The sequence below is a fragment of the Crocodylus porosus genome, unplaced genomic scaffold (genome assembly GCF_001723895.1).
Source record: "Crocodylus porosus isolate Cpor-Errol unplaced genomic scaffold, CroPor_comp1, whole genome shotgun sequence".
Classification (NCBI taxonomy): domain Eukaryota; kingdom Metazoa; phylum Chordata; order Crocodylia; family Crocodylidae; genus Crocodylus; species Crocodylus porosus.
The window spans coordinates 215,077,536-215,088,188 of NW_017728886.1; the positions used below are offsets into that span (position 1 = coordinate 215,077,536).

Consider the following 10,653-nt stretch of genomic DNA (forward strand, 5'->3'; position numbering starts at 1 on the left):
ATCTAGTCATAAATGTATCACATGCCATCTTAAACTAATTATATTATTTGTCCCCACTACTTGTAGTAGATGGTTGTTTCAAAATGTTACTCATCTGAGGGTTAGAAACCTAATTCCCAGTCTAATTTTTTCTTTTACTATTTGTACTCATTTGGTTTTGTTCCAACATTGTGCTATGGTTCTCCCCTTCCCCCAGGTGCTTATGCCAGATGCATTGTAGAATAATCTCATCCTCACTTAGCCTTCATTTTGCTGGGCTGAGCAAGCCATGCCCCTTTTTTTGGCATGTCTATGGTGTGGTAGTGTTGTCTTGGCTCAAAAATTCCCAAGTCAACTCAACCCACTTATGCCCTCACACATGTTCCACCCTGGCCATGTGCTGGTGAAGATGATCCAGAGCATCCCTTTTATGCTTCTCTTGAAACTTCAGTTTCCAAGGTGCTCAAAAGCAACCTCTAGGGATGACCATGGGGTGGCCTCACTGGTGTTCTTCTGGATTTGGAGCATGCATGGGAGTGCAGGTGAGTAAGAAGTGCTTGGAAACAGTTCAGCCAGGACACACTGCTGCTGTAGTCTCCTTGCGTACAGTAAATTCTCCATTCCCTTGATCATCCTACTGGCATTTCTCTGGACCTGTTCCATTTTGAATTTTTCATTTTTGAACATGACTGACCAAAATTGTACATGGTATTCCAAATGAGATCTCACCAGTTCCTTGTACAATTACATTAGTATTTCCTACCTCTTGTAGAAATGTCTTGCTTGGTACATCATAGTATTATTGTAAAAGAATGTGGGAATGTCAGAGGGGGAGTTTCCCACTCACCCCCTTTCCCTCAGCCCCCGAGAGCCAGGCCTCCTTGCTGGTACCAGGATGAATAGCAGTGATGACTGGAGTGGGGCAGAGAGCAAGCTGGCCCAGAAGCCATCCAACAGAGGCACCCCAGGGTAAGGACATTTTTCTTACCTGTTGCCCCCATATTGGGGACAGACAACCCCAGAAGTGAGGGGACAGGCAGTGAGGAAGCTCCAAGGGATGTAGCAGCCAGCACAGCCCCAGTCTGGCATCTTAAAGGATCCCCCAGGGAAAAAGGGCCCTCTAGAGAAAGAGGCCCCATCTGAGAACACAGGGACTGGGGAATGTCAGTTTGAATGGGGCAAATCCTGGAAAAAGAGAACACCTGCCCCTAGTTTACCACAGGTGGTTCCTATTAACAACATAGAGGTGGGCCACAGCAAAAGAGTGGAAGCTGACGCTAATAGGCTGGGAGCATCCAGTGGATGCCCAAAAGAGATGCCTCTAAGAGCATTAGAGGAAGAGATCTTCTGCCAGAGAGGGACGATCTCAGATGGTGATGGGGAAGGTCACCTGCCCATATTTCTTTATTTTTGTATCTGATAGACTTCTAGGAATTTCTGGTAGTCACACAGGATGGTACTGGGATTAGCTTCCTAGCTGTGAAACCGTAACAGAAGAAGCCAATAACTGTGTCAGTCCAGAGGCCTGTGGTGGGGTTAGGGGATGGAGAAGCCCCCATTATAGGCCTGAATTCTTATCAGAGGCCACAGAGGACTATTTCCCTGAGAAAGAGGTATTCTGATGAAGGAAACTTCCACCTCCTATAGGATAGAATTTTACTGTCAAGTTGTGGCAGGCAAGTGTTCTGAGAGTGGGAGGTCCCCTAGTGGGGCATACCACATAAGCCAAGCCACCAAGCGAGATGTGACCACAATTATATTTGCTTTTTCCATGACCACATCACCTTGGTGGCTCATACCACCAATATGATGTGGACACAAACTCAGTTCTCTCTTCTCTTCTTTCATTTTCACTGATGAATTTTCACCCAATAACATAAATTCCTGTCATAAGTGCCTAAATAAAAGACCATGATCTTGCACAATGACTATTAGACTTCATTCCACTTCTGTTCCTTTAACCCTCAAATTAATTAATTTCTTCCTGTAGGATACGCTGATCCTCCTCTGCATTAATGACACCTCTCAACTTTCATTCAAACTCTTACTTTTCATGTCAGTTTCACTAATGGAAATATTAAAAGAAAACTGGCCACCACAACAATATTCAAGCCATTCCACTAATAATTTCCCTCCAGTCCCATGCTTTCCCTTTCCAAACTACTTGTCTTCATCTTCTCTTAGAACTCCTGTAGTAGTTCCAACATCTCCATCTCAACTAAAAATAAGGTGCCACATGGGAAATTAAGTGCTTTACTAAAATGCAGAAAAAGATGCATTCCTATTGTCTAGAAAATCAGTCATCTTATATGTTAAGCTGGAAAGATCTACCTTTGATAAACAGTAACACCCTGTTATATTTTATTCTATCTTCCATGTATGTAATGGTTCTTTCCTTCAACTTTTATGCTGAAGCCTTATATACTATTGAGATCGGGCTAATGGATCTATAGTGGCTCTGATCACTTTTAAATTGGTAAGAACAGTCTAACCTGCTCTTGAAAATTTCCAGGGATGCAGATTCCATAACTTCTCTAGGTAACCTGTTTCAGTGCTTGACCATCCTCATAATCAGAGAGTTCTTCTTAATCTTCAACATAAATTTCATCTGCTGCAGTTTGAGTTCATTGGATCTACTCATGTCCCCTACAGCCACAGAGAAAAGTCTATCTCCATCCTCTTTATCATCTCCCTTCAGGTATTTGAAGACTGATATCAACCCCTGCATCCCCATCTCTACCACCACCCAAATCTTTTCTTCTCTAGTTTAAAACTGATTTAACAAAGGATGAAAATAATGCATACTGCTTAAGTATAAAAAACAGGCTTCTGTTTGCCAGATCACATTCCCTCTAGCAGCCACTGGTACTTAGGAGTAACATGGCACCAACTGCAAATATGTTGCTGCTAACAAGTGTGTACTGTAATATTATCCCAGAAATGTATCTTCCAACTTCAACCTGTTCAATACAAATGCCTGACCAAGATGGAACTTTTAACATAATCTGGCTTTCTAGCACTAGTTCTTTCAGCATTTACCTGCAGTAGAAAAGATAAAATTGTATACGAATAATTAGTAAAGGTTGATTGACTCATCAGGCACCCTTACTAAGACCAAGAGAAAATGATGGGAAGTGAAACCATAATAGTCTTCATTTTTAAGAAAAAAAAAATATCACAGATTAGGTTACTGGTAATACAACATTCAGATGGAGCCAGTCTCTTGACTGGCTCCACAGAATTGTTGAAATGCACATTAAGTTCAAAACTCCTGCCTGTTCCTTCCCCATTCAGAAGCTGATTCAGCATGGTCCAAAAGCCCATCCCAGAAGCTATGTTTTTCAAAGTGGCAGCAATGGCTCAGTGCCAGCCTGGATACCTACCTAAATGCACAAAACTATAGCAGTTTAGAGAGGAGAAAAAAGGGAATTACATGAAGTTAAAAAGAAAATGGGAATACAAAGAATTATTAGAGTGCTGATGAGATAATCATATACAAAAAGAAAATCTCTGAAACTCTACTTTTGTAAAAGTATCTACCATGCAGTTCAACAAGGACAAGTGCAAGGTGCTGTACCTTGGGAGAGGGAATCACCAGCACACCTATAGGCTGGGAGATGACTTTCTCAGCAGCACAGTAGCAGAAAGAGATCTTGGAGTCATTGTTGACTCCAAAATGAATACGAGTCGTCAATGTGATGAAGTAATTAGCAGAGCTAACTGCACTTTGTCATGCATTAGCAGGTGCATCACAAACAGGTCCAGGGAGGCAATGCCTCCTCTCTATGCGGTATTGGTCAGGCTGCAGCTGGAGTACTATGTCCAGTTCTGAGTGCTGGAATTCAAAAGGGATGTGGACAACCTTAAGAGGGTCCAGAGGAGGGCCATTCATATGGTTAGAGGCCTGCAGGGAAGGTCCCATGAAGAAAGGCTGAGGGACCTGGACCTTTTCAGCCTCCACAAAAGAACGCTGAGGGGGAATCTTGTGGCAGTATACAAACTCACCGGGGGTGGAGGCAGGAGGGAATAAGAGATGCTCTATTTACCAGGGCACCCCTTGAAATAACCAGGTACAATGGCCACAAGCTGATAGAGAACAGATTTAGGTTTGACATCAGAAAGAACTTCTTCATGGTTAGGGTTGCCAGAATCCAGAACAGGCTTTCAAGGGAGGTCATGCTCTCCCCTACCTTGGGGGTCTTCAAGAAGAGACTGGACAAGCACTTGGCTAGGGTCACAAGACCTCAACACTTTTTCCTGCCATGGGCAGGGGGTCAGACTCAATGATGCATCTATGAATTTCCTCCCACAATCTTCATTTTTCTCCTTTAAACTTGGTTTTATTTTCAGTTAATTGGAAACCTTCCCCTTTTCTGCACCTCCATGTCAATGCTCAGTTTTCTTCACATTCGTTACACATTTTTCTCCTCAATTTCTTGCCTGGCTGCAAGTTTCAACTGCTTTTGGTAAGAAAGGAGTCAGACTCCAGGATATACAGGACCCATCTATACTAAAAGAAAGGAACATGGATAACAGAATTGTCCCTTCACCCAGTTACAAGCAGTTAAAAGAGGTAACATGAGCTAACAGGTTAGAAAATGTACATGTTTGCATAAGGACTGTTCCAGTCCAGATCTCCAGAGCCCATCCCTCCAGACACTAGGGAGCACCTCTGGAAAATTAATGCCTATTCTAACATGTTCAGCAAGAGCACTTCCACTCCCCTCTCACAGGCAGGCCCAATCACACATGAGTAATGATCTAGCATCAAGAGCAAAAGATCCTAATACCAATTTAGAAACTGCTATTTTGCTACCAGGGAGTAGTGTTGAGAGGGGGAAATGTGTATCAGAGAGTGTTGGGGGGAAGTTTGAAGTGTTTGGACTCATTCTGAAAAAGTAGGAAAGGGGGTGAAGAATGATTTAGGATCACGGGCAGGATACTTTAACAGGGAAGGGGTATTTACCAGATTAAGGATAAAATTTTCAACCATGTGGAGTTCACTTAGCAGAGCTGAAGTAGCTTAATACTACACGTTTTTTGGCTGGGGGGCAGCCAAGGGACAAATCAGCCCCTACAATAAACTGGAGCTGCCAAACTGGTTCAATTTACACAGTCCTATAAGGCCAATTCTACAAATACATACTTTCGCCATGCTAGCTCCTGTCTCTGCCATCCTTCTTTCCTGGTTCCCTGCATTAGAGAAAATCCTCAGTTACCTGTTTAATATAGTTTAGAGTCACGTTTGTTCTTTCAGAATAAGAGCTAAGAACTGACTTCAAAAGGACTACCCTAAAACATCAAGTGAGTTACAATCAGTGGACACTGGAATAATGGACATGCCAGCATGCAGCGTGTTAAAGTATGAAAAGTGCATAAAGATCTATCAAGGCAGGAGAGGATCAGAGAAGGATTAAGGAGATATGATTTTTTTTTTTTAATAAGGGAAGCAGTAGATAGAAATTAGCAAAGGCTTAAACATAGAGGAAAAAGACAGGGAAAGAAAAACATATTAGCAAGATTGTCTGGTTCTAACGCCATCCTTTATTGAATCATATTACCTTAGTTCAATTTTGAAAGGACGCATCAGGGAATGTTACAAATTAAAATTTATTTTAAAGGAATCTTCATATAAGCGTTTAAAATGCAGCATTCCTCCTCACAGGGAAGAAATACATTAAAGTGAATAGGAACTGAATTTTAAAATTCTGTCTCTAAGCATACCGTATTTACTCAAATACAAGTGGTGAAAGAACAGGTTAGGAACTATTTAGAAAAGCTGGACATGTACAAGTCCATGGCGCTGGATATAATGCATCCAAGGGTCCTGAGGGAGTTAGCTGATACAACTGCAGAGCCACTGGCCATTATCTTTGAAAACTTATGGCAAGCAAGGGAGGTCCAGACAATTGGAAAAGGGCAAATGTAGTGCCCATCTTTAACAAAGGGAAGAAGGAGGATTGAGAGAACTGCAGACCTATCAACCTCGCCTTAGTCCCTGGAAAAAATCATGGAGCAGGTCGTCAAAGAATCTATTTCTAAGCACTTGGTGGAGAAGACGATGAGAAATGGTTAGCATGGATTCACCAAGGACAAGTCATGCCTGACCAACCTGCTTGCCTTTTATGATGAGATGACTGGCTCTGTGGAGGTGAGCAAAGCAGTAGACATAATATACCTTGACTTTAACAAGGCTTTTGATACCATCTCCCACAGCATTCTGCAAGCAAGCTGAGGAAGTAGGGCTTGGATGAATGGACTGTAAGGTAGATAGGAAGTTAGCTGTATTGTCAGGCTCAACAGGTAGTAATCAGTGGCTCAGTGTCTAGCTGGCAGCTAGTATCAAGTGGAGTGCTTCAGGTGCTGGTCCTGGGGATGGTTTTTTTCAATATCTTCATTAACAACCTGGAAGATGGGATGGATTGCAACCTCAGCAAGTTTGTGGATGATACCAAGCTGGGGGATGTAGTAGATACACTGGAGGTTAGGGCTAGGATTCAGAGTGACCTAAACAAAATGGAGGATTGGGGCAAAAGAAATATCATGAGATTCAATGAGGACAAGTGCAAAGTCCTGCACTTAGGATGGAAGAATCCCATGCACTGCTACAGCCTGGGGACTGACCGACTAAGCAGTAGCTCTGCAGAAAAGGACATGGGGGTTAAACTGGATGATAAGATGGATACGAGTCAGCAGTGTGCCCTTGTTGCCAAGAAGGCAAATGGCATACCAGGCTGCATTAGTAATAGAATTGCCAGCAGATCAAGAGAAGTAATTATGCCTCAATTCTGCACTGGTGAGTACAAAGTTGTGTCCAGTTTTGGGCCCCTGCCACTATAGAAAGGATGTGAACAAGTTGGAGAGAGTCCAGTGGAAAGCAATGAAAATAGTTCAGGAGCTGGGGCACATGACTTACGAGCATGGATGTGTTTTTCGTGTGCCATGGAAAAATGCAGTAAAATCTATAGTTTCTCATTTTGAGGAAAAAAAATGATTTTCTCCTTTAAAGAAGAAAAACATTGGAAACAGTGGGTGTCCCCTTGCAGGTTGGGGCAAGCAGGAGGAGGGTGAATAGCAGGGGATGCCACGTATATGTGCACATGGCTACCAGGCAGCCTAGAGAACACCTCCTGTAAGTAAGTCTAAAAGGATGGGTCTGAGGGGTCCACAGCGAGGGAGGAAGTTGAGCGGAGCTGGAGCTGCTGTAGGGCCAAAATGCATGGCCCCAGGGCCTGGGCAGGGAGTGGGACAGAGATGTGGGTGGCAGAAGGGGAGGGCGGCTCCTTGCCACAGTGCACACTCCCTCAGGGCATGGGGGGCACATGTCCCCCAGATTCATGTGCGGGGCAAGGGCGGATCTGGGCTGCCTGCTGTAGGCTCAGTTGCCCTCCCCACAGGATAGCCACAGTTCAACAGGCAGGATCTTGTGCAGAAGAGTGGAGCAGGGCCAGGAGGGGGAAGCTCATTGCTATCACAAGCCCTATTCTGTCCTGGTGAGGTGCCCCCTGCCCACCCAGCACAAGTGGGATGGTGGTGCAGAGTTGTGTCCCTCACTGCTGGGCAGGCAGGGGGTGCCTCACCATGATGCCACAGGGCTTGCATGGCCATGCCAGGTCTTGTTTGCGGGGTGGTGGAGGCCCTGGGGGGAGGGCAGTAGGGCAGGGAGACCGAGCTCACAGTGGGCAGCCTGCATCCACCCTCACGATGGACTCTGCTCTAGCCGTGCTGCCCATGAGAGAGGGGGAGCTAGGATCCATACTCCACTCCATTACAGAAGCTGCCACCTCTGGTGGCAAATGGGTGGCAAATGGGTTTTGGGTACTGCTGTGCAGAACCAGATCCCTGGCCCTGTAGCCCTGTCAGATGAAGGCCCCCTCCAGTAGGGCTGGAAGGGCAGGGTATGGGGAGTGAGGGCACTAGCTGAGCCAGAGGGCTGTGGATGGGGAATGAGGGCCACCAGCAGGGCTGGGGGTCAGGAGTGAAGGGCAATGGCACAGGTAGTGAACTGGCATATCAGGCATGCTCAGCACCACAAAGCAGTGGCGGGGGGGAGGGGACAGCCACAGCTGGACCCACATCCTGGTGAATGAAGGGGACAAGGGGAGTTCTGATTTTCCATGATAAATCCAAAATCAAATGCCAAAGCTTCTAGGTATTTACAATGTATTATTATAGTGATGGGGCACTGGTAGGTTTCCAAATTGTTTCAAAATTGTAATTATAGCAATAAAATATTGTATTCAACTGATACCAAAAAACAGTGGTATTTCATTTTAATCACTGAAAAACGTGGATTTTGGGGGGTGGTTAATCAGAGAATTTGCTATATTTTTTTTGCTTTAAATAAGACAATTTGCCATTTTTAAACAGAGAAATCCAGAATCCCGACTTAGAGGCTCAGGGAACTGGCTTTATTACATCTGCAAAAAAGAAGGCTGAGGGAGGATTTGATAGCAGCCTTTAACTACCTGAAGGGTGGTTCCAAAGAGGATGGAGCTAGACTGTTCTCAGTGGCGGCAGATGATAGAACATGGAGCAATGTGGCTAAGTTGCAGCAAGATAAGTTTAAGTTGGATATTAGGACAAACTTACTCACTAGGAAGGTGGTGAAGCACTGGGACAGGTTACCTAGAGAGGTGGTGGAATCTCCATCCTTGGAGGTTTTTAAGGCCTGGCTCGTCAAAGCCCTGGCTAGAATAATCTAGCTGGGGATGGTCCTGCTTTGAGTAGGGGATTAGACTAAATGACTTCCTGAGGTCCCTTCCAACTCAAATTTTCTATGACTATGACCCTGCATATATGGCAACTCCCCAGTAATTAGATTCTATATATGAAAAATTTATAAATGTTTTACAATTCTCCAGATATAGAATCTGATTATTTGAGATTTGCCTTGAATTTATCCCCCACCCACTCCTATAGCAGAGAAAATGAATCTGCGGGGGTCAGGTAGACTCTTCCTCTTTGCACCCACCCAACTTCCTTCCCCCTGCAGTCCCTCCCCCTCCTCCTTACTGCCAGACCCTGCTCTCCCTGAGCACATGGAAGTTGGAAGCAAATTTGAAAACACTAACCTTGAAATAAATATAATTTACTGTATAAGCAAATCACTACAGGAACACACATGCTTAGTTTATTCAGAATTGATGGATTTTACCTATTTTGAAACTGCTGCAGGTTTTAGCACATAAACACTCTCTTAGCAGCACTTTTGTACTTACTTACACATAGTACAAACTAAGTATGGTATTAGTCCAAACCCAAAAGGCTCATCATTTATCACAGAGTCCACTGGGCTGGACCCCAGCAGAGTCAACAGCATCTCAAGCAAGCAGCTCAGCACTGCTCAGTACGTGTGTACTCCAAATACCCCACACAAAAGATCCACATGCTAATTAACTCACTATTCCTGGCTGGAACTGGGTGTTCTTATCCCAAGTCCTGAGATGCTCCAAAACTTCATATGCAACCTGGTCTGGTTCCCCCTCATGGGGACTTATATTAGACGGACTGAGAGAGGGAGTGACAAAGGGATTCTGGGTCAAATGTTTGGGGCCCCATTTGGTGGTGTTTGCCAAGCTTTTAAGGCTGAAGAAACAGGAATTATTGGAAATGGGGAAAAAAGGCACAGCTCACCAAGAGGAAATGTATTCAGGGCAGTGGTTCACCATGACTTGCAAAACAGTCGGCACTGAGGGGGACTGCATGTAATAGGCTCTACCATATATCTTATTCAGATAGGCTGTAATAATCTATCCTTATTGTAGGTTCACATCAGTATATTTGCCTCATGAGGGCCACATATTTTATCATCTTGTTCAGTTTTGTCTACAGAGCTGATAGGAAAGAAAGAAACTGAAGGCATAGTTCTTCTACAAGGGTACATACATTTTATGTCCCTATAAAAAGAAAAATCTGCAAAGAGAACCTTAATACTCATAAAACATCCAACTGATTTAAAGGACATGACAAGGATTTCAGTGTGCAATCAAAAGAACTATTTGTTTTTAAATGTTTCAGTCTCATTGCTTTCATGTCCCTATACAAGACAAAGCAGGGGGAGAAAAAGAACAACAATGTTCCTTGTGATTCCCAATAAATCATATTCTTAAAAAACAGTAAAACTACAAGACAGTAAGCCACAGAAAGCAGATAGTGCCATTCATCTCCACATGAGACAGATACGATTACCATATAGTAAAATACATATTTATTATATTTTATCACAATGTGTCTGAAAAAGTCAATAGATGGAATTCTGCATTGTATTTTCACACCTCACATATAATTTACATTTTAAAGCACATTTTGGGTATTATCTATACTGTGGTGGACAGTGCTAGCAAGTGCTACATAAAAACAAACCCTGCCTACTCTCTCCTACACTACAGATGCTGCATGCCAAAAAGTTGTGTAACATGTCCAAAACAAGAGACAAAATGGGCATTCCCTTGGCACCAGCCAAAAAGCAACTATCTAACATTTTTGCATTATATATAGTGCACATGGGTGAGGCCAAGGTGGTACAGACTAGCCTTTCAAAGACTAATTATTAAACTTTCATAGTTTCTAGGGTCAGAAGGGACCTGAGTATGTCATCTAGTCCGATCCCCTGCCATGGCAGGAAAGATTACTGGGGTCTAACAACCCCAGCAAGGTGTTCATCTAATCTCC

At 43.7% G+C, this 10,653-nt stretch overlaps 1 protein-coding gene across 2 annotated transcripts in view; it reads right to left on the bottom strand.

Annotated features, from left to right (window-relative positions):
* Positions 1-10,653, bottom strand: part of STAU2 (staufen double-stranded RNA binding protein 2) — a 230,467-nt gene that overhangs the window by 181,320 nt on the left and 38,494 nt on the right. The window lies entirely within an intron of this gene.